Source organism: Lepidochelys kempii, chromosome 8 (assembly GCF_965140265.1).
Source record: "Lepidochelys kempii isolate rLepKem1 chromosome 8, rLepKem1.hap2, whole genome shotgun sequence".
Classification (NCBI taxonomy): Eukaryota; Metazoa; Chordata; order Testudines; family Cheloniidae; genus Lepidochelys; species Lepidochelys kempii.
This window is the reverse complement of record NC_133263.1, coordinates 24,887,368-24,912,154: the sequence shown is the minus strand read 5'-3', so window position 1 is coordinate 24,912,154 and position 24,787 is coordinate 24,887,368. Positions and strand designations below refer to the sequence as shown.

Below are 24,787 nucleotides of genomic sequence, written 5' to 3'. Positions count from 1 at the left end.
AAAAAAACTGGTTTGTGATTGTGTGTGTAATGACAACCCCAGCATATGAAACTACTGCAAAATGAGAAGAATCATATGGCTATCCAAAGAAATGAGATAACTGTACTACTGGCTACCAGTCTGAGAATTCATGGAGTTTGTTCAGTCCTTGGCCGCTCATTTCATCTTGGATTTTGACATCTCATTTCATTTCACAGATGGTGTTCCAATGCCATTTAGTGTCTAATTATAGGAGGGACCACTGTAATGATGCCAGACTGTAGCTAAAATGTCCATCAGTTTCATTAGTGGAACTCTCCCTTCTCCACTTTGAATCTATGGGAACAAAACGCAACCATAAGAATTCACTGTGGCCTGAGAATGTTGGCATGTGTGGGGGTTCTCATTGTGGATTGTGCATGTGTGTGTTTTAAATAGTCCATATTTGAACACTAAAAGTTTGAAGAAATCTTGACGGTGGGTGGCTTTGTATAGTCCAAACTATTTTCAAATGCAATTCTGTGAGTACTTTTTCCTCAATTAATTAAATTAATTAAAATTAATTTATTTTTATTAATTAAATTAAATTAAATTAATTAATTAAAAACAAACTAACTCTTTTATTTTGAAAAACAGCAAAGCAACTGAGCTGGCATTAGCAAGCACTTTCCAGCAAAAACAGGAGGATTTTTCATGTGCAGGATTAATGTGCATGTGTGGCAGTGGCATTGATGTAATAGATTGTAACCACTCTAAAAGAACGATTCTGTGTAAATAATCTGCAAATTAAAGAACCTTCTGCTTGCTCTGCCTTCCCCCTTCCCACTAAGCTTCAATGTAGGATGAGAGCTCTGTGTTTCACCTCTGAGCTGTTCAGATTGGTTAGAGTATTTCTTTTCTCGTTAACTTCTGGGACCCACAGCGATAAATTAAATAATGAAGCAAATAGCTTAGCAAATTTAAAACAAATGCACTTGTATATGACTAACATCTGCAGTTACAGCAGCTAGAATAAAAATAATATGGACAGATTTTCAAAACAGCTCAGCATGTAAAGTGTGGAGTTCTTTTGCAAATGTGGCCAGACATGTCACATTGGGTCCTCAGCACTTTTGAAAAACTGGCCCCTATTTAGATGCCTAAATGAAAGCTAAAAGAAAAGGAGTACTTGTGGCACCTTAGAGACTAACCAATTTATTTGAGCATGAGCTTTCGTGAGCTACAGCTCACTTCTCTGTAAACCTGGCCTGAGGGTGGGTGCTAAACACTTGAAAATCTGGCCTTGATTTATTTTTGACATTTGGACCAAAAGAGTTACCACTGTAAGTGTGAACGCTCCAAGAGATAACGCAATTGTGAATGTGCGTAAAGAAGAAATATTCTCCGATGATATAATCTTGCATAGTTAGAAGCTCTGAGGTGGAGTTCCAACCTTGCTGCTGTTACAGGGAGGTGACGTGGCTGGATGGATTATTGTGGTGGTCCTGTATGGATGTTTCAATGTTCATGAATTTATTTACTGTCCTTGGTGGTTTAGATTAGATAATATGCTAGGATTATGGAACTGCATGGGATGGAATTTGTAAAGATGTTATTAATTTTGTCATGATAAAAACATAACTGTTTCTTTGGATAGATGGTGACAAGGAAAGAAATAACCTAAAATTGTGGGTTTTTTAAAAAATTGGTTGGGAGGGTGGTAGATGAAGCCAAATTATTAAGAGATGGTATTATGGGGGAAGTTTTGCATTTATGGATTTCCTAGACAAGAATGTATTTTTAGGAAATATTTGAATGACAAGAGGGAGGGAGTCCACTGCACTAAGGGTATAGAGATTATTCTGAGTATAGCAGGATGCTTCGAAGAAGGCATGGAGGTAGGAGTGGAACAAACAGAGCAGGAGAAGACTTGGTACTTCCACAGAGGAAGGGGTCCAGTTGTGTCTAGTTCTTGCATCTGAGAATGGCAAATGGCAAATGGGGAGGCTTCTTAAACATAAATTTCCCCATGCACGTCCTTCCTCATTCTTGCCCAAAACCTCAGGAGACGGTGCTGTAAAATAAATATAATGCTGATCTCCACAATAGGAGAAATCAAATTCGCTTCTGCTCCAACTAACAAACCACTTGCATCTAGTGTCAGCAAAGCTCCCAAAAACCAGCATTACTGTTGAATGAACAGAATTTTGTGCATGCCATGAGCACAGATGTGACCATTGGTGAGTGATACAGTTCATATAATATTGCCTCGCGGAAAGATTCTGGGATGCAAGGAGGAACATAAGATGCTTTATTGTTTGAGTGCCTGAATTTTTTAAAAAACAACCTCAATTTCATTTATTTTTGGCTTCCTTTAAATATTTTAAAAGATTACATCAGTGTTTCACTGGAATTTTTGTTTTAAACCCCCAGGAAACCAATCTAAGCTACTGAGAAAAGAGTAAAACTCACCCGGGTATGAGATCCTGGAGGGCAAAACATCAAGGAGCAAAAGTATTTCAGATCAAAACCAACTTTCTCCAAAGCTGAGCATGATCAGCTCCTAACTGTCAGGCACTTCAGAGAGCCAGGACAGATCAATGATAAAAGGAGATGAATTTTAGCACAAGTACAAAAACCAAACAAAGCTAGAGAGAGTGAAAAGTGGATTGGTTTCTTGCCGGGGGAGAGGGAGAAATGCAGGACAAATACCGCAAGGAGGCAGTGTGCACTAATGAATAGGGCTCTGGACCAGAGTTCAAGAGTGCTGAGTACTAATCCCATCTCTGCCACTGACCAGCTCCGTGACGTTGAGCAAGTCACTTCATTACTCTGTTCCTTCACTGGCCCCATTGTTACTTCAGAATATAAGCTCTTTGGAGGAATGAATATCTCTATTATCATAGAATCATAGAATCATAGAATATCAGGGTTGGAAGGGACCCCAGAAGGTTATCTAGTCCAACCCCCTGCTCAAAGCAGGACCAATTCCCAGTTAAATCATCCCAGCCAGGGCTTTGTCAAGCCTGACCTTAAAAACCTCTAAGGAAGGAGATTCTACCACCTCCCTAGGTAACGCATTCCAGTGTTTCACCACCCTCTTAGTGAAAAAGTTTTTCCTAATATCCAATCTAAACCTCCCCCACTGCAACTTGAGACCATTACTCCTCGTTCTGTCATCTGCTACCATTGAGAACAGTCTAGAGCCATCCTCTTTGGAACCCCCTTTCAGGTAGTTGAAAGCAGCTATCAAATCACCCCTCATTCTTCTCTTCTGCAGGCTAAACAATCCCAGCTCCCTCAGCCTCTCCTCATAACTCATGTGTTCTAGACCCCTAATCATTTTTGTTGCCAAAAATGTGCTTGTACAGTGCCTGGTAGATTGGGGCCCTAAATTAGATGGTATTTTTCACTGAAAAAAGTTTCAGCTGCAAAATTTTGCCCAGCTCTAGTGAGGAGGAGATTGTTTTCCTGGCTGCCAGGACTAAGGGCAAGGGTGGAGGCTGTCTGTACTTTCTGCATTTGCTTTTGTGTCAGCGTTCTAGGGAAATACTCATTAGTGGTATGTGCTGAAGAATTGTGAAGCACCCACTAGGACATCTTTTAAGTGTGTAGATTAGTCTTCATTAGACATAGAAATAAGCTCCCATGAGGGAAAGAAAGATAACAAATCACAGTCTAAACAGCTTAGAGGCCAGTAGTTTCGTCTGTCAGAACTTTCCTCAGCACAGTTATGTCTAATAACTAAGGTACAGATGCAAGCTCGAATATCAGATGCAACAATCTTTTCCCTGTTCCAGCCAAAACCAGGTATTTTTATTAACCCATGTCTGCATTTTTGTCTATAGAGTCTCACTTGAGCATGCAGAACAAAGGTGTCAGATAAGCATGATAAAGGTGCAGTCACTAAAAAGAAATTGGCCACTGTGATTTTTGCGGATCCTCATCTCCTGGGCATTGCATGTCTTTGTAACAGAAAGACATGGTGGAAGGGTCAGGGAGAAAGGAATGATAATACTTCTACTTCCCTCTCAATGATTTAGTGGTTTTCTGGGTAATATCAGAGACCACAAGACTGAAGGAGTGAGCAAAGCAATCAATAATATAGTGGCCTTCAGAATCATTATGTAAGAACTACAGGGCTTGAACCTGGGAGGTTGTGGGCCACTGACACCTCTGCATCACCTAGGCTTAGGCTAGGCTCCCACAGGTGGACCCTGTGAGGCTGGGCTCAGCAGGAAGTAGCACCTAACAGGACCTTAGTGGCAGCCCCTCACAGCCTACTGATTGGCCAATACCAGTACTTACACCAGGAAGCCATGAAGTAGAGCTGTCTGAGCAACAACACAGACTGCCTGCCTGTCTCTGCTCCAGACCATGCTTGTGATAGATCCTAGGCTTTGGCTTGTCACCCTGGTTTTTCCTCAACTTCACTATTTGACGGCTGCCTGTAACCTGGCACCTAACTCCAATCTATTGATAACCTGATCCTGCCTGCCTCCTGAGGCCTGATCCTTGGTTTGCTCTCTTGCCTGTCTCAGACTGTGACCTCCCAGGACCTGACTGGTCTGACTTCTGCTGTGACCACCCACATCCCAGTTGTGACACATTAAGTGACTTCAGCTATTGGACCCATTGTTAGAAACAAGGAAAATAGCCTAAACTTTCCATATTCTAGCCACATACAAAAGGTTGTCCAATATGTACTAGGGAATGTGGACTTTTTTGAGGTGATCATGTTGTGATTTTTTGACCAAAAATTTTACCCTTAGCAACTGTGAAAGTATATGAAAGTTCATAACATGTCACAATAACCTATGACTTTTTGTCTGCCTGAGAATTAACCTTGGAGAATAGGTCAAGTTATTTTCAATAAATAAATGTTGTGAACAGGTTCAAGAAAGCTAGAGAGAAAAATTGAATTAGTTCAAACAAAAATGGCCTACTGATATAAGTCAAGGACTATGGTGAGAGCATTCTTAGTAAACAAGAAAATGTGGGGATGAAGTTACCTATACCAAGTTTGGCTTTATGGAAATGGATTTACTTGGTGGACAAAATAATGAGGATAAAATATGCCACCCACTTTTAGTCCTTAAAAAGAGACTTTTAAAAATATCTTCTTCTTTCCCCATGTCATACCCCGACCTGACAGCATTGCAACTCACGTTTACTCTTCTCAGCTTCCTTGACTTCAGGTCAGAAGGAGCAGATCAGGCTAAGGGCTTTTCTTTCAAAGAGGAAGGCCAGCTGGCCTTGCTCTTGTTTAAGGACTTTGTTTTCACCTGTGAGTGATGAACGCCATCACATTATCATGACATCTAGTTCTCAACCCATCAGTAGGAATATTTAGTTGCCCGCACCACAGAGACACATAAGATCCTGTATTGTCCTCCCTTCCCACATTTTATTGTTTTCCACCTTGTTCCATCTTTTCTACTAATCCTATCTCTCATTCCCTTGGCTTTTCATCAAATCCTGAAATCAACTATACTGCATTCATCCAAACCTCCCATGTCTAAAGAAAAAGGATCAAACCAAATGATGTCCTTGACCAGAATGTGAAACAAGATCCAATCAGCAGGTGTCATAGTAAACTTTCCAAAGCAGCCTAATTACTAACTAGCAGCCCAATGTTCCAAAAACATCAGCAAAAGCTGTATCTCACCCATCTTTTTTATCCTGTCTCACCTTTTGTCTGTCTGTTTCTTAAAAACAGGATAAATGAATGCCCTCCACACATCAGGACTGAGACTAAAATGAACATGCTCATTTTCATCAAAGAAAGGTTATTAATGAAAATAGGAAACTTTAATATTTTAATTCCAAAAGGATAAAAACTTTAACTGGGTCCAAATAAAGCATGTGTTGCATAATCACACAACCACAGTTTCAATATAAATGCTGGTTTTAATTTCCTGTTGTTTTTTTTTCCTGTGTGTTTAATCAATCAACTTTCAACTTGAATGAATGTTTGTGTGCGTTGGCCAAATAACCAAGTAAATCCAAGATCTCTGTAAAAATAAATAAATAAACAAACAAAACATAAAACTATCACTGGTTAATCTTTGATAGTGCAGCCCATGCAGATAGGGCTTGCTTATGTTTATATAGAAATGTGTTGCAATGTAAGTAGACGCAAAAAATCTATTTCCTAAAAATAGGCTTGACAACAGTTAAATGAGGCCTGGTAAAATTAGTGCAGTAAAGTGAGACAGCTCAGAGGCAAGTTAGAGATATGTTAGGATATAACCCCAGGTCATGTTGTAAAAACGTTCTGGTACTAAGTGGTTTTTACAAATGTTTTTGCATTTTTGTAAACATTAACAATTTACCTATCTATGTTAATACAGTTATTGATTAGCCCCAAAACATTATTTCATTTTATCATGCAAGTACAAGTTAAGCAAATGGGCATTACAATATAACCATAGAGTGCACTAACTATTTTATATTAAAGAGTTTTTTAAAAAAAAATTATAATTCATTGAGTCATTCACAGTCCTCCAATAAATTAAATTATCTGTAACTGCCCTGGAGGCTCGACCCTTAAAGAATTCAATTTGGTTTTACTCTTCATTTTTTAAATTACTAATTGGGAACACATACATTGAAAGTTACAATCATAAAGGTGTTTATAAACTCTTTCTCCTATTGGGCATTTAAGAGCACTATCGATACAACATTTCTGGTGCTGTGACTCTAGGCAATGATAAAGCTGATCTACTTGCCAAGGAAGGTGCACTAAACAGAGTGCCACAGGAATTTACATGATCTGACCAGGCATATCCTGTAAAATTCCAAGTGGGAACATTGACTTGAGGTCAGGGAAAGAAAGCACAAGCTACTCTGATGTCACTGCTTTCACTTCTGCGGGTGGGAGTCTGTTAGACAGAGCTGGTATGACCTTTATCAAAGATGACCCCAGAAAGGATTTGGTCCAGGCCCACCTGAATGATCCAAAGGTATCCATTATGTCCAAGATCCTGTTAAATATCCTATTACAGATAACAATGTGAAACGAAATCCAGTACTGCAAACAATGTAATTTAAAATTCAGACTTGGCATTAAAAAAAACCCCATTGTTTAAAAAAAACAGACAAAATTAATCAGGACGGTGCCTTGGTTCCGGTGGTGTCACTGAGCAGAGAACTTAGTGGTGGGTAAAGAGCAACAAGAGAGCTTGTAGGAGCCCCCGTGAGGGATCAATTACTCCAGTGAGCTGTCAAAGACAGCTAAACATGAATGACCTCTGTCCAGCCAGGGGGAAGCAGGGACTGTGCTTCACATGGGGATCTCCGAGACACAATATCTCTCAGGGCTACTTCTGGGTGGATGCAGCTTATACGTGACTCCTTGCTGAGGGCTGTGTCTAATTTACACCACCTTAAACAACTTTTCAGAATACGTCCTCCTCCAATCCCCTACGAATCTCAGTTAACTCCATGTCTCTCTGCTCACTTCTGTGTTACTGCTGCACTGTGACTCAGTACAGTGCCGCTGCAGCAGTCTGTAGCTGTTTGTGACTATTGGCATGAGTTGATCACACCTGGGCAGTTCACTGTGTCAGTCTATGAGCTCCACTCAGTCAATTATCTTGGTATCTGATTGCAAGGTGTGTGTGCGTGTGTGTGGGCTGGAGTTGGGAGAAGAAGGGGACCATGTTCTTTTTATCTGTTTGTACAGCAATGAGCATTTGTCAATGTTCATGGAATAATATCAGTGCTGGTGTTCTCTGCTCTTACTCTCACTCCCGATATGCAGCCAAGTGCAGTCTGTAGAATATGTACCACTGAATTCCACACTGTGTCCTTCCTACAGTCTAGCCAAAGGCAGTGGTGCAAATAGAAATCGTTTCTTGCTGGTACTGCACTCATGGGATGGACACAAGGAAGGGCATGTGACCTCCCCACGTGACCCTCCATGTGACTCCTCCCTGCCCCGCCTCCAGCTCGGGGCCCCCAAACAGATGCAGTTGTAAAATGATGCTTTAGGCCCCTGCTGCCACCTGTACTTCCAGGTGTCATTGAGTATCCAGCAGCACCCCAAATTGAAAAAGTCTTAAATGAAAGAAGGATAGGAAGGACAATCACCCCACTTTCCCTTAACACACTATCAGTGCCTCCCTTACGTCCAAATTAAGCTTCTTCCAGCTTGCCTGTATCCAAGAATTGCTCTCTATCATGCACTAGGACAGCAAAGAGGCTGCGCCATCTCGGTTTGATGGAAAACAGGCATAGAACTGTGTGCAGTTTGTACATCTTGATAGAACTACAGCCCAAATTGTTTTATTATTTTTCTCAGCATGACATACAGGAGGGGCAAGCAAAATCAGCCTGGCAGAACATGCATGAGAACTGTCTCCGGACAGATAAGCAATTGATCAAAATCACATTCTCTGATCTCTTGGGGCCAAATCCTGTTCCCATTGAGATCAAAAAGAGTTTTGCTATTGAGTTCAATGGGAACAGGCGTTAACATTTGGAAAGGAAAGAACAAAACCACTCAAGTAAGGGCTATGTTGCTTATACCAGAGGTATCAAAGGCTGCTGCCTCATGTGAGAAAGTCATAAGAATCTGATCTTCGTCTATTGCAAGGGAGAAATCAGCAATCAATGGGGCTAGAGCAGTTTCTGTACCATATCCAACTCATAAGTCCATCTGCAAAGGATCAAGGAAATATGAAGGCTCCAGATTACCTTAAAGTCCTCAGTTTAGAATGTATATGTTCATAGTCCAGAGGTGAAGCAGAAAAGATGCCAGAGCAGGAAAGAGGCAAAATGGAGATGTTTCCAGGCCAGGGCCTTTTGGCTTCTGCCAAGTGCCAAGTAAAGGGAAATCCGTTCTTACTGTGAAAGATGGTGTTTGGAGTCACATGGGCAAGTTACATGTCCATCACCCCACCCATATTCTAGTTAGAACGTTCACAAAAAGTCCATTAAGTGCAGACAGGCATTTTCCAGGGTCCATTGTGAGCTAAGTGTTCCTTAATGGGCTATTCAACTTGACTTGTCCCTTCATGTGCTGGCTAAATACTTTGTGAGCGTTACCACAGGAGCAAACATAGTAAACATAGCTAATATTCATAACTTCAGATACCAAGATGAATATACATAATCATAAGTACCAGCTATTTCACCTACATGACTATTCCCAAAATAGATTCTGAAAAAAATCACACCACGTACCTCAGACCCTATATGCCAGCACCAGGCCCCACTGGAGTTTTGTTATCTGTTATGTAACAACAGAGATGGAGCCAGTGACATGACTCTGTTTAGCTTAAAAGAGCAAGGTTAATTTTTAGCTGTTCAGGTGTGACTGCACCTTTAGTCCGTGAGGGCATATTTGCTGGAACACATTCAGGTTAATGGGCTTCGGTGTTCCTTTGCAGTTAACTTTTTAATGTTCATAAATCTGGTATGTGCTGAGGTGGTTTAAAGCATAACACAGGTTTTTAGGTTTGCAAATCTGTGAACCTCTACCTCTTTGAGATTTTTATTATTGTTATTATTATTAATTATTATTATTATTATTATTTGGTGGTCATGATGTGGGAGGGTATCCTCTCTGCCTCTGCTCATGAGGTTATGTACGTGTCTTGTAGCATTCTTCTGAACACCAGTTGGAAGGCATTTTTTTTTCAATAAGTGCAGACTGATTCTTTTCTCTCAGAAGGCATGTAATTTTTTCAGGTTCACACTGATTAACACAGAAAACAATTCGGGCTGTTAAACTTTCTTCAAATTCCATAGAAAATTAAGTTCAGCTATATTTTCCAGTACAGTGATGAAATGAAATACTATATACAAACATCAGCATGCTTAACTGCTCACTTTCCCCCAAAACATGTAGTATTTCACTCTGTTTATATGGAATATGGGGAGTTGGGTGAGGAGCCATTTCAGCATATGTATGACTTATTAAAATACAAATTTTAAGTAGACTGTATCTAAACTGCATTATGGTATTGTACCCAAGCATTGCATTTCAATGGGAGATTGAACTTCCTTTACAGGAACAGAACAGACTCCTGAAACTCTTACCACAAAAGTGGTCCATAGACATGCAAATAGTAAGAGTTCCAGGATTCTGTTAGACTAGTTTAGCTGCAAAGAAGAATTCTATGTACACTGGGGACAACACCTGGGGACAACACCTGATACCTATCAGGCTGCAGAACTGGGCTGACATGAGAATCCAAACATCCTCTGGTCACTGCAAGCAGAGGCATTCCTCTACTGATTTGGACTTGATGTGTTGCAGTATGAATGTTCTGGATAATTCAGACCAATGGGAAGAAACAGAATAAAAACCACTGTTTAAACACCTTCCATCCCCCCCTCTCCATCTCTCCCTTCTTGAGGACTCCTGACTAATTTAAAAGCACAATACATATGCTAACAAACTGAAACAAAGGACTTTTGCTGTTAAAGCCATAAAAAGAATGAAAGCCCTCCCTAGCCATGTTCTGCTCCTTTAAGGAGCCATATAAAGCCATATAAAGAATGAATGCCCTCCCTAGCCATGTTCTGCTCCTTTAAGGAGCAGAGCGCAGCCCTAAGTCTTTCTGGTATCCCATACCCCCTAAAAATCTCTTGTCGGTACTGCGTACTGGAGAGTACCCCCCTACTTGCACTACTGGCCAAATGCAGCTTCTGTCCAAGATTCTCAGTGCTGGTACTGCTTATTTCTGGACACTGTCATTATCTCTCTTTTGCCTAGAGTGAGTGTTGTACTCCACAGGGTGGAAGGAATCTTTAATATTTTCAAGAGATGGATGCTGCTGGAGAATGACGATCAGGAAACAGTGCATGGTTTCTGTTTCCAGCTGACACTGGCTATATAAGGTGTCCATGGACCCTATAAGGATGCTTCCAAAGTGAGCTAGGAAAACAAATTGCTGATATTCTGCTTGTCTGCCTCTGATGCCCATTCTAGTGCAAAATTATGCAACATTTTGTACTGGAACTTCAAATCCACCACAGCAAAGTGTCACTGACATAGTCTTGCATACTGGTGAGGAGCTAATGTGGCTCAGTGGCTGGGCGGGGGGATTTGGCATTTGGGAGGCAAGGGCTCTGCTCCCAGGTCACAGTGTGAACCTGATCAAGTCATTTAATCTCTAAAATGGAGATAATGATTCCCACCCACATTGTGTAAAGTGCTTTGGAATTTATGGGTGAAAAGTGATATACAAGTTTTATGCATTTTTATTATTGCAATATTTCTAAATATTTCCTGAATAATAGAACCTCTGTATATAAATTTTATCAACTGAATATAAATATTAAGCTATTTGCCCATCCCTAATATAGCTATCAGGCCAAATCCTCCTCTGGTGTAAAACCATTGCAGGCACTGGCAAAGGATATTGCATGTTTCACACAGTAAAATGTACTATAATCTCATGAAAGTTTGAAAATTCAGTGAAAAAGCTAACAAGCAAAAATCAAGGAACAGGCATGCCAAAATTTGATTGGAACTATTTTGATTGAGGTAGATTTTAAAACAATATTTTCAAAAACCAATTCTAAAATGTACAACTTACCTAAAGGAGATGCATACAACCTTTGTAAAGAGTACCAAGACGTATACAGACAATGGGGATGGATTCTATGCTGTATCAGAACTCTGCTTAGATGCTTGCACAGCTTCCTGATTCTGAGAGCCTGCCATGGCCAGACTGCCACTGCCATAAGGTCCTTAATGAGTCTTAAGCCAGTGCAGAATTGGTGTAGTGGCAATCCACCATCACCCCTCCTCAACACACCCACTACACTGGAAGGGAGGTTTGGCAGAGGTGTAGGACCAATTAACAACATAGAAGTGCCAGCAGGGAGTTTCCCTACATGGTGGGGAATTCTTTCCTGGTGATTTGTCTGTGGATTATGATCCCTGTATGCCACCTGAGTGGCACAAAGTGGCCAAAACTGGGCTGGAGAATCTGGACCACTATGCTGACTGTCATGTAGCAAGCCTTTCAGAAGCTGGATTGTGTCAGAAAGTATATTTTCCCTCCACAACTGTATCAAAAAGCTGGGGTATAAATATAAACTTTGGAAATAAAAACAACTGGGCAAAAATATGTCTCCAGATATGTGTTTCTTTCTCACTCAGAAAATGAAAGCCCCAACTATCTCAAGATGCATTGTCTTCATCTGAAGATCTTGCCTTTTCAACCTTAATTATTTTCTGAACACAGACAAGAAAAGAGGGAAAAGAGGAAAAAATAGCATATGTACATTTTTAAAGAATTTGCTAGTGCTTATTTCTTCACTGGATTACATGCAACCATGCACAAATATGTCCATATACCAGTGAGAACCTTCGATTTTATTCATAAAACAGAACTTTTAACTATGAATGATATTATATTGCTGTCCATTTCAGCAGTAATATAATTCTTATTATTAGTTACATTTGCTTTGGGTTAGTGCCTAGAGTGCCTAGGCCTTCTAGGCACTCTTCAAACAAAAAGCAAAAAGACAGTCGCCCTCCCAAAGGCCTTACGAGTAATAGTAGTAGAGGTAGCTTTTGCTCTGTCTCTTTTGTCCATCTAAGCTATGTAAAGTGCTTAAATGTGTACTTGCATCATTCTCATCACTGCAGTATCTGACTGCCTACAGTTAAAGCTGAAATTCAACTTCCATTATAACTCCATTTTTCAGATACTCTTAACTCTTTCTTTCAAATAAAACCATTTGGGGCTGGAATGTCCCCTGTTTAGTCTCTGCTCAGAGGTGAATTATTCTGAAAAATGTGAAATGTGTTCAGGCACATTGTGTGTGTGTGTGAGTGAGTGACAGTGTGGCTAGCCCCTTTAAAGGTCAGAGGCCTGGAGAGGACAGCCCCAACCAGTTAGCTCTGCCTGCCACACCTGGGATGAGGTCTTGGATTAATTAGCAGAACCAGCTGGGTATGGAGCAGCTGAGTCTTCTTGAAAGAGCAGCAGGACCCTGAAGAGAAGGGTGTGCAAATGCCAATACTAGGAAGCTGCAGCGAGAGGGAGAGATACCTGTAGGGATGACAGTGGGACCAGGGAAGTTACTACAATAAGGCAGGGCTGGGTGCAGCCTGCTAGGGTAGAAAGGGCCTAGAGACTTCAGAGGAGTTTGGCTGTGTCCAGCTTAAGGTTGGGAGGAAGACTGTTGTGTAAATTTTGAACTTTAAATTAATACAACAGCTCCTAAGGAGGGCTGTTATCATGAAAGTCTCTGTGGAATTTATTTAAAACACCTCTTGAAAGGTGAGAAACCAAGGCAGACCGCCTGCAGAAAAAACTCTGGCCATTATGGGTCACTTGTCATTGGTTGGCTACCTCCTGAGTGGCCTCAGAGTCTCCCCTGAAGGAGCCTCGCTTTCTCTTTACAGCCTCCTGCTGCTTTTCGTAGAAGCTCCACCATGCCCAGCTAGTTCTACTAATTAACCCCACACCTCATCCCAGGTGTGGCAAGAAGGGCTAATTGAAGGGCGCTGGCCAGCTCTAGGACTCCAGCCCTTAAAAAGGCAGGCCACCCTCTCATAGTGTGCTTATGTACATATGTTACATAAGTTCTAATTGCAAATTTTGCACAACCAACTCCACAGCAGTTAGTACACTGTTGTTCAGATTAGGAAGTATTGCATTCTGCACATCTGAGGAGCGGAGGGGCTCCCCTGGGGGCACATGGGCCCAAATGGGGCATGGATGGGCCAAGATTAGATGATCCTATTTAGTTAGTTAGTTAGCTACACAGGAAGAGCAGGTTGCACCCTTGAAAGGGTACAATAGCGTGCATGCTGTCCCATGCATCAAGTTGATTTGGGTGGGAGACACTCTGCCTTAAAGCAGGACTGTGCCCACCAGGCACAATCTAGCCCTGATTTTTATAAAACACATGGGCAGTAGGATTTTGTTAGCTTATTTGCTAAATTGCAACTGAAGATGAGGGTTTTTTTTTGTTTCCAATCATTAAAAAGCAGCTTCAAAAGTTGGGGATGCTGTGAAAAAAATAGCTTACACTAAATCTGCAAAGACTTCACAAACTTCAAAACCTGACTAAGATTTGAAGAAGCCTTGTGTATTATATGTTGTAAAATAAAGGGAGTATGTGTTTCCCTAGAGGACATTAGACACAAAAGAAAGAGCATAGAGATTGAATCCTAGAACTCTCACCTCTTCCACTGAATGGCCTCAGTATTACATTTCACTTACATAACACCTTATGCAAGTCCAAGAGAAAAATTGGGCTCTCTAGTTAGCTGAGCCTTGTAGAATGTATATGATGTCGGGAAATATCTTTCTTCCCCATTTACAGATGGGAAGAAAAAAGGTTAGAAAGGGAAAGTTATGTGAACCTATGTCAGACCATTCATCAGCATCAAAACTAAGATCAGAGCTCAAGTCTAATAATTTAGGCCAACACATAACCCATAAGACTGCGATAGTTTCCAGGATAGTCACTTAAACACTATAGATTGTATTTGTAAACTGGGGATGGTAATTAACTGGTGTTTATATAATGCCTTTTTATCTGTAGATCTCAAAGCACATTAAGGTGCTATAGCAGACTCTCCGGGATCTTGGAATTTAGTGTTTTCAGACTTCTACCACTTTTAAAGATATAACACTTGAACTCATAGTTCTGACCTCAGTATTCCCACAGTATTCTTGTCAGCAAGTTAAGGAAGTATGGGCTGGATGAATGCACTACAAGGTGGGTAGAAAGCTGGCTAGCTTGTCGGGCTCAACGGGTAGTGATCAATGGCTCCATATCTAGTTGGCAGCCGGAATCAAGTGGAGTACCCCAAGGGTCGGTCCTGGGGCCAGTTTTGTTCAATATCTTCATAAATGATCTGGAGGATGGTGTGGATTGCACTCTCAGCAAATTTGCGGATGATACTAAACTGGGAGGAGTGGTAGATACGCTGGAGGGGAGGGATAGGATACAGAAGGACCTAGACAAATTGGAGGATTGGGCCAAAAGAAATCTGATGAGGTTCAATAAGGATAAGTGCAGGGTCCTGCACTTAGGACGGAAGAACCCAATGCACAGCTACAGACTAGGGACCGAATGGCTAGGCAGCAGTTCTGCGGTAAAGGACCTAGGGGTGACAGTGGACGAGAAGCTGGATATGAGTCAGCAGTGTGCCCTTGTTGCCAAGAAGGCCAATGGCATTTTGGGATGTATAAGTAGGGGCATAGCGAGCAGATCGAGGGACGTGATCGTCCCCCTCTATTCGACATTGGTGAGGCCTCATCTGGAGTACTGTGTCCAGTTTTGGGCCCCACACTACAAGAAGGATGTGGATAAATTGGAAAGAGTCCAGCGAAGGGCAACAAAAATGATTAAGGGACTGGAACACATGAGTTATGAGGAGAGGCTGAGGGAGCTGGGATTGTTTAGCCTGCAGAAGAGAAGAATGAGGGGGGATTTGGTAGCTGCTTTCAACTACCTGAAAGGGGGTTCCAAAGAGGATGGCTCTAGACTGTTCTCAATGGTAGCAGATGACAGAACGAGGAGTAATGGTCTCAAGTTGCAGTGGGGGAGGTTTAGATTGGATATTAGGAAAAACTTTTTCACTAAGAGGGTGGTGAAACACTGGAATGCGTTACCTAGGGAGGTGGTAGAATCTCCTTCCTTAGAGGTTTTTAAGGTCAGGCTTGACAAAGCCCTGGCTGGGATGATTTAACTGGGAATTGGTCCTGCTTTGAGCAGGGGGTTGGACTAGATGACCTTCTGGGGTCCCTTCCAACCCTGATATTCTATGATTCTATGATTCTATGACCTTTTATAATTATTTAGGCATGTTTACAAATAAAGAAAAAAACCTAATACACTTGTATTTTAAAGCGAAATGTCTCACTAAGATGGACTCTCCCTCGAAAATACCACTGCAGACTCCAGCTGAGATACAAATAAATGCCATTACTCATTCTCATTCTCTCATCAATCTGCCTAAGGATGATGCCTCCTCCGTCTGTAGATTCCAAAGTAATCATGGTTTGTTGAGCATTTTGTCTTGCAGGAGCCAGGTGCAAACTTTTAGCAATGTGCAAATTAATCTTGCTCACAATCACAACAGACATTTAACAGCACAAGCAAAAACTGTCAAAAGGAGGTGCTGCAGAACAGTCCACTGTATGATTGGTGAGGAAAATGAATAGAGGGAACTATCAAGTTTAGCTTTAACAGAACAGTTATTTATGTGCCAGGAAAGGAGACAATAAATGTACTTGGGTATATTTTTAGCCTTCTTGAGATTTTTAGAAGGATATTGTTGCCAGGTGGAGAGTGAGCAGCTTTGGAAGAAAGAGAGAGAGAGAGAGAGAGAGAGACATGCCAGATAGTGAGTGAAGCTTTGAAGGAAAGAGAGGGAGAGAGAGAGGACATGTCAAACCCAGAATCCCTACAGATTTTAGATAAAAAAAAAAAAGTTTTTTGGATGTGGGGAAAAAAATGGAGCGAGAAGAATGGGTCCTACTATGGGAGAACAAGAAGGGATGATTGCACATAGCAAGGACACAATCAGAAAGAGATGGTTGGGGGAAGGAAGGAAGTATGAAGAGGGTCTAAAATGTACAAAGTAGTAGAGACAGATTGAGCCAGAGACAGTGAGATAAACCTGAGACCTTGACACAGCAAATCCTAAGGAAAGAATGGAGAGAGAGTGTGTTTTGCTCAGGGATAATTTCTCAAAAGATCCAGCTGAAGAAACATCAAGATTTTATATTCAGTATTATCCTTTAAGGCAGAATAGATCAGTTTAGGATGTGAAAAGTCCCCATGAGACTACAGATACCATCTTGGACTTACTGTTTCTGAGTACTCAGAGTTATATTAGAACATTAAGAGCTTCCAAACAAATACAGGCATTCACTCTTCAAAATAAGACTCTTCAAAAATTCCAGGAGAATGTTCAGAGTCATGCAAAGTGTGGTCATACGGGAACTTATGGCTTATATTACAATGGGAAAATGATGGCATTAGATTTGTTTTCAGGACACAGATTGTATCCTAAAAGAAACATACATTTTGAGGTTCATGTGAACCCAAAACTCAAAGTGAAACTTGGGCACCCAAAATCATAGGCATATCCTAAAAAGAAATATTCCATTGTGAATGAGAATACTGACTGGAATAAAAAACAGCTTCAAAATGTTTTATTTTGGGAAGCCTTTAACAGAGAAAAACTCCCTTTAGTCATTGTGAAATTGCTGAGATTTTCCTTACTGAATTGGAACAGATGAAGTGAGAGGCAGAAGGAAAATCCAACATAAATCCCAAACATGACAAATAGAAGAAGATAGAGACAAGTACGACTATCAGCACAAGCATTATAGTCAATGCCAGGATCATGCTGCATCATATAGTCCAAGTCTAGCCAGATAACACAAAGGTTATGCCTCCCCCCATGTCATGTGGGTCATACCACAGTTTTGGTCTATTGATCCTAGGGCTCACGGCAGCTGAGCTCACAGAGCTGTTGCAAGATTCTTACTCAATTCACTGAGCTTTGGATCAGACTTTTACTTACATATTGAGCTCAGTCCTGACTTAGTAGTGTTTTACACACACTTTGCACAGCTCTGTATGGCAACAAAAGGTATATGCAGTGGAGAATCAGGTGCAATGTCTTTCTTATCCAAGATGTGATTATGCATTAAGACAAAGTTAAAAAAAATCAACCAACCAACCAACAAAAAAGCCCATAAGATGTAACACTTGAGGCACAATTTTGCAATCACTGGTACATGTGGGCACAGAATTGTGAATGCAGTTATTTGTGCTCCAATACAGATACTAACTATTCAACTACCAAACATAGGTCAGCACTGGAGCTAAAATTAAGGGCCTAAAAGTCAGTGAAAAAGATAGTATGATGTAAAGATGAAGTCACTAGAACATCTACATTGCAATGTTTTATACCAAGATGTCAGTATTTTTGTGGCAGAGAAAAAGTAAGGGTATTGTTATGCTGTCATAACCCAAGTTAAAAGCCCTTCCAACAGTGAAGTGAGTATTTCTGTACCTTTTAAAGTATAAAAAGAGGAGGTATTCACAGTGTGGGGAGAAGGACTGTTTAAAATCAATACATATTTCCTCCTAGAATATTAACTGTTTTAAGAAGTAAATTCTCTCTCTTCATTCCATTACTAACATAAACACAATCACATGGTGTCATAAATATAAAGGGAAGTGTAAACACCTTTAAAATCCCTCCTGGCCAGAGGAAAAATCCTTTCATCTGTAAAGGGTTAAGAAGCGAGGATAACCTCGCTGGCACCTGACCAAAATGACCAATGAGGAGACAAGATACTTTCAAAAGCTGGGAGGAGGGAGAAAAACAAAGGGTCTGTGTCCGTCTGTGTGATGCTTTTGCCAGGGACAGAACAGGAATGGAGTTTTAGAACTTAGTAAGTAATCTAGCTAGATATGCATTAGATTATGATTTCTTTAAATGGCTGAGAAATTAAGCTGTGCTGAATAGAATGGATATTCCTGTCTGTGTGTCTTTTTGTAACAAAAAAGGTTTTGCCTAGAGGGATTCTCTATGTTTTGAATCTAATTACCCTGTAAGATAGTTACTATCCTGATTTCACAGAGGTGATTCTTTTTTACTTTTTACTTCTATTTCAAAAAAAGGAGTACTTGTGGCACCTTAGAGACTAACCAATTTATTTGAGCATAAGCTTTCGTGAGCTACAGCTCACTTCATCGGATGCATACTGTGGAAAGTGTAGAAGATCTTTTTATACACACAAAGCATGAAAAAATACCTCCCCCCCACCCCACTCTCCTGCTGGTAATAGCTTATCTAAAGTGATCACTCTCTTTACAATGTGTATGATAATAAAGTTGGGCCATTTCCAGCACAAATCCAGGTTTTCTCCCCCACACACACACACAAACCCACTCTCCTGTTGGTAATAGCTTATCTAAAGTGACCACTCTCCTTACAATGTGTATGATAATCAAGGTGGGCCATTTCCAGCACAAATCCAGGGTTTAACAAGAACGTCGGGGGGGGGGTAGGAAAAAACAAGGAGAAATAGGTTACCTTGCATAACTTGATTATCATACACATTGTAAGGAGAGTGATCACTTTCGATAAGCTATTACCAGCAGGAGAGTGGGGTGGGGGGAGGTATTTTTTCATGCTTTGTGTGTATAAAAAGATCTTCTACACTTTCCACAGTATGCATCCGATGAAGTGACTGTAGTTCATGAAAGCTTATGCTCAAATAAATTGGTTAGTCTCTAAGGTGCCACAAGTACTCCTTTTCTTTTTGCGAATACAGACTAACACAGCTGTTACTCTGAAACTTCTATTACAATCCTTCTTTTCAGAAACTGAATGCTTTTTCATTGTTCTTAAGATCCAAGGGTTTGGGTCTGTGGTCACCTATGTAAATTGGTGAGGATTTCTACCAAACCTTCCCCAGGAAGTGGGGTGCAAGGGTTGGGAGGATTTTGGGGGGAAAGACATTTCCAAACAACGCTTTCCTAATAAAAATAAACCCAGATAAACGTTTGGTGGTGGCAGTGGAAGTCCAAGGGTAAAGGGTAAAATAGTTTGTACCCTGGGGAAGTTTTAACCAAAGCTGGTAAAAGCAAGCTTAGGAGGTTTTCATGCAGGTCCTCACATCTGTGCCCTAGAGTTCAGAGTGGGGAAGGAATCTTGGCACATGGACTTTACAATCACAGAGTATAATGAGCAGCCTGGTGCTATCTGCATCGCATAGTGTGTTGACGAGATCTGCACTGAGCCTGTCCCAGCTCCTCTTTGAATGAGTGGAAGGACTAATGTTGCCTTCAAGAGGAGGTGGGCGGAGCCATAAGATGTGGATGTTCTTATTTGGGATGGTGGAGAGAAGCTGCATGTCGGTTTCAGTACTCCCTATGGAATGAAGCAGCTCTGTAACCACTGTCAGTCAAATACACTTTGACTTTCAAATAGAACTCTCAGGTATTTTGCTTCCAATAAGGTGGGGCTAGCTGCCATCTCCTGAATAAACATAATACACTTTTGCCAATCCAGCAGCCTTGCTCCAAGACAGCAAGATCTGAAAACCCTGCTACAGAGTAACTCTTATGATCTCCTGTTTGCTGAACTGGAGTGGAAGTGCCAGCTCACTCTCTCCTTCTTTCTCCCTTCCTGCTGAATATCTTCAGGGCAACGCTGTGGACTGAGAGATAACATTCAGAAAATCCAGTGAATCCCCTCTGCTTATAAATGTGAGGGTTGTGCAACCCCTTTCATTGTTTCAGTTCACTAGAGCCCTTGCAGACCTTATTAGAGAGCTCAGTGCCTATGATTTCTGGTGCCCAAGTTTCACTGTGAGTTTTGGGTTCAGATGAAGCTCAAAGGGTAAGTTTTAACTTAATTTTATCTTATTAAAACAAAATTTAGCAAAAGTCATGCAAACCTAGGCAAGCTTTGCCAAAAATGATACTTGCAGTGCTCTTCTCTTTGGGTCTTCTGTGGGGCTCATTATTGGCACAGGGGTTAACCCACACAGATTCAGATTGGGGCTGAGGTGAATTTCATCTGGTTCAGGGTTTCACCAGAGAAGGAATTATGACACACACAGAGAGAGAAACAGCCTCTCTAGCTGCTCACTTTTTTCTGGATGAGGAGGAAACTACTCCACCCCTTTTGTTGGAAAAGTCTACTCCTCCCTGTACACCCAACCAGTTATTTTAGCCAACAAGAAGATGGGACAGAGCTAGAGCTCCATGCACTTCTTGACTTCTCTGACTGCTCCGCACCCACTTCCTCCAAGTAGGGTCTATCAGGTGAATAGCACCAATGTTCTCAATTCAACCAGAGTGACTACCTGAGCAGAGCAGTGCAGGGAAATAAGAGGGAGCCTTACTCATTATTATCCTAGGCACAGATAAGTACAGCCTGAGACAATCTGGCCCTTAGTAAGAGGGCAGAGGTCAGGTCTGCCTGTCATTGAAGAATTCTATAGTAGAAACTTTTGGAGATTGGTCAAAAAAGGGGCCCCATTTTTCATGAAATTTTTCGCAAAAAATTGTTCTTTTCCCCTCCAAAAAAAATTTGAAATTATTCAGTCAGCTCTAGCACCTTTTATTTTATCCATTAGTTCTGAACTCTGAAAATTAACTTCCAAATATGTCTCTGACTTATTAAATTTAATGGTATTTTCCACTGTAAAGTCCTTATAGATTTTAGAATGCATTTTTTCCTTTCCTCACAAATAGTACAGGAGCTGCTAAACATAATTTTATAAGGTCTTCCACAGGTCTCCAAGGCCTTGCCTTTTTTCTTAGGCATCATTAAGGACAGACAACAAAGACTTTTCATATCCCCATAGCTCAGATACTATAGTGATGAGGGACATATAACCACATAAATGGAGACTAATATTGGTATGAAGGATAATAGAGAAGATTCTCTTGGAAAATGGTTTCATTCATCAGGTGTATGCGAACACCATAATGGAGCATTGGCTGCTACTTCTAAACTTACTGAATCAGCAGCAAGCGGGCAGAAAAAGCTGCTTTAGCTAAAATATGAGCTGAGCCTAATGGGAAATTCCAATAACCTCCAAGAGGCCTCTTTTGGTTTCAACTGGAGTGTCAGTATCTTCAGAAACCATAAGTCCCTGGAACCAGTACCATCATAGACATGTTGTTTTCCATTAAAAGTTAGTTACACCAACTGGACCAGTTTAAAATGTTCTATTGAAAATTCGGAACCATTTCTTAAAACTATGCTTCTGAAGCCTGTTTGAGGTTCTATAAAATTGTGGTTAAAGCCACCTGTCTCCTTTGGTTCCTGCTATTCATAGTGGTGGTGGTTGATGGCTTGCATAGCAAACAGAATAGCTGGTGCTATTTCATGTCTTAGTTAACATTTCTACCTTGTTTGATGAACAAAATGGGAGTGGTGTTGGGAATGAGGGACAATTCACATTTTGGAAACTTGTACCCCAGATGTTGACTTCCCAATGCTGAATATGGAGATACATTACCAATTCCAAGCAGGGATGGACCTATGTTTTGCAGGACCCTATATGAGGCTGTCAAGGTTCCTCCCCCACTCTGAACTCTAGGGTACAGATGTGGGGACCTGCATGAAAAACCTCCTAAGCTTATCTTTACCAGCTTAGGTCAAAACTTCCCCAAGGTACAAAATATTACCCCCGTTATCCTTGGAATGGCCGCTACCACCACCAAACTAATACTGGTTACTGGGGAAGAGCTGTTTGGACGCGTCCTTCCCCCCAAAATACTTCCCAAAACCTTGCACCCTACTTCCTGGACAAGGTTTGGTAAAAAGCCTCACCAATTCGCCTAGGTGACTACAGACCCAGACCCTTGGATCTTAAGAACAATGAACAATCCTCCCAACACTTGCACCCCCCCTTTCCTGGGAAATGTTGGATAAAAAGCCTCACCAATTTGCATAGGTGACCACAAACCCAAACCCTTGGATCTGAGAACAATGAAAAAGCATTCAGTGTTTTACAAGAAGACTTTTAATAAAAAATAGAAGTAAATAGAAATAAAGAAATCCCCCCTGTAAAATCAGGATGGTATATATCTTACAGGGTAATTAGATTCAAAAACATAGAGAACCCCTCTAGGCAAAACCTTAAGTTACAAAAAAGATACACAGACAGAAATAGTTATTCTATTCAGCACAATTCTTTTCTCAGCCATTTAAAGAAATCATAATCTAACACATACCTAGCTAGATTACTTACTAAAAGTTCTAAGACTCCATTCCTGTTCTGTCCCCGGCCAAGACGACTACAGACAGACACACAAACCCTTTGTTTCTCTCCCTCCTCCCAGCTTTTGAAAGTATCTTGTCTCCTCATTGGTCATTTTGGTCAGGTGCCAGCGAGGTTACCTTTAGCTTCTTAACCCTTTACAGGTGAGAGGAGCTTTCCCCTGGCCAGGAGGGATTTCAAAGGGGTTTACCCTTCCCTTTATATTTATGACACGCCCCCCAAATCTCAGCTAGGGTGAAACACTGGCTGGGATTTCTTCCTGGAGCTCTAGGAAAACAGAGTTAATAAGACACATGCATCTCTAAATATACTACCAAGTACATAAAGACTAACAATATTTTCCACATCTCAAGGACGATTTTAACCAGTTGATTCTGGGAAACTTTCACGGGAGAGTGCATCAGCCACTTTGTTAGAAGCTCCTGAGATGTGTTGGATGTCGAAATCAAAATCTTGGAGAGCTAAACTCCACCGAAGAAGTTTTCTGTTAGTTTCTTTGACGGTGTGAAGCCACTTTAGTGCAGCATGGTCGGTTTGCAGGTGGAAACGCCGTCCCCAAACATATGGGCGTAGCTTTTCCAGAGCGTAGACAATGGCATAACATTCTTTTTCAGTGACTGACCAGTTGCTTTCCCTCTCAGACAGTTTTTTGCTGAGAAACACTACAGGGTGGAATTCTTGATCAGGTCCTTTCTGCATTAAAACTGCTCCCACACCACGCTCGGATGCATCTGTGGTTACTAGGAACGGTTTGTCAAAGTCTGGGGCCCTTAGTACAGGGTCAGACATGAGTGTCGCTTTAAGCTTGTTAAAGGCCTTCTGACACCTTCCGGTCCACTGAACAGCATTTGGCTGTTTCTTTTTGGTTAGGTCTGTCAGTGGGGCAGCGATTTGGCTGTAGTGCGGTACAAATCGTCTGTAATAACCGGCCAAGCCTAAGAAGGATTGAACCTGTTTCTTTGACTTTGGGACAGGCCACTTTTGGATAGCATCCACTTTGGCCTGTAGGGGGCTGATAGTTCCTTGACCCACCTGGTGTCCAAGGTAAGTCACTCTGTTTAGGCCTATTTGACACTTCTTAGCCTTAACAGTTAGTCCTGCCTCCCTTATGCGCTCAAGGACTTTTTGTAGATGTTCCAGGTGGTCTGCCCAGGAATCCGAAAATATGGCCACATCGTCAAGGTAGGCGACTGCATATTCTCCTAATCCCGCTAGGAGACCATCTACAAGTCTTTGGAAAGTGGCGGGTGCATTTCGCAGCCCGAAAGGGAGTACATTAAATTCATACAGCCCGAGATGTGTGATGAAGGCTGACCTTTCCTTGGCAGATTCATCTAGCGGTACCTGCCAGTACCCCTTGGTTAAGTCCAAGGTAGAGATGAACTGGGCCCTTCCCAGTTTCTCTAATAGTTCATCTGTGCGTGGCATGGGATAGTTGTCTGGGCGAGTTACAGCATTTAGCTTACGGTAGTCCACGCAAAAACGTATTTCCCCATCTGGTTTGGGAACTAGAACCACTGGAGATGCCCATGCACTTTCAGAGGGGCGGATTACACCCATCTGTAACATATCCTGGATCTCCCGTTCTATAGCAGTTTTAGCTTGAGGAGACACCCGGTAAGGTTGGACCCTAATTGGGTGAGCATTACCTGTGTCAATGGAGTGGTATGCCCGTTCAGTCAGTCCTGGGGTGGCTGAGAACGTTGGCGCGTAGCTAGTGCACAGCTCCTGGATCTGCTGTCGCTGCATACGCCCAAGGGTCATGGAGAGGTTCACCTCTTCCACACCACCAGCACATTTCCCTTCGTAATAGACACCTTCAGGCCACTCAGCGTCGTCTCCTCCCTGGGCTGTAAACTGACAAACCTTTAATTCTCTGGAATAAAAGGGCTTTAGAGAATTAATATGGTACCCCTTAGGCTTTCGGTTGGAGGTGGGGAATGCTATGAGATAATTAACAGCTCCCAGGCGCTCCTGGACCACGAATGGCCCTTCCCACGATGCTTCCATTTTATGGGCCTGGAGCGCCTTTAAGACCATGACCTGGTCTCCTACTTTGAAGGAACGCTCTCTGG

General features: G+C 41.6%; 1 protein-coding gene across 2 annotated transcripts in view; it reads right to left on the bottom strand.

The window, feature by feature from the left end:
• GABRG2 (gamma-aminobutyric acid type A receptor subunit gamma2) overlaps positions 1–24,787 on the bottom strand; it is a 107,349-nt gene that overhangs the window by 17,955 nt on the left and 64,607 nt on the right. The gene's annotated exons all lie outside the window — the stretch shown is intronic.